We start from the raw sequence: 324 nt of genomic DNA on the forward strand, positions 1-324 counted from the left end.
GGCTCCTCTGCCCTTTTTTGTCCCAAGCACCTCTGGCGGTCGCATGCCTCCGCGCCCTCTCTGGCAACGGAGCTGCCTGATCCCCTCTGTCCGCCCGTTTCTTTCCTCCCTCTGAGGAGCTTCTGCTCCACGGACTCGGCGCGGAGCGGTCGACGCTGCCCCTCAGCCGGACGGGAAGCCCCTTTGGCGTTGGCCTGGAGCGCGGGCGCGGCCCTGGCCCTGAGCTCCTGGCCAAGGCCTAAGTCTGGCTGGCCGGGCCTATCCTTTCAGGCCTCGGGAGGAGGTTATGGTGGCCCCTTCAGCGACTCTGTGGAGCACCGGCTG

Source organism: Mesitornis unicolor, unplaced genomic scaffold (genome assembly GCF_000695765.1).
Source record: "Mesitornis unicolor isolate BGI_N332 unplaced genomic scaffold, ASM69576v1 scaffold27331, whole genome shotgun sequence".
NCBI lineage: Eukaryota > Metazoa > Chordata > Aves > Mesitornithiformes > Mesitornithidae > Mesitornis > Mesitornis unicolor.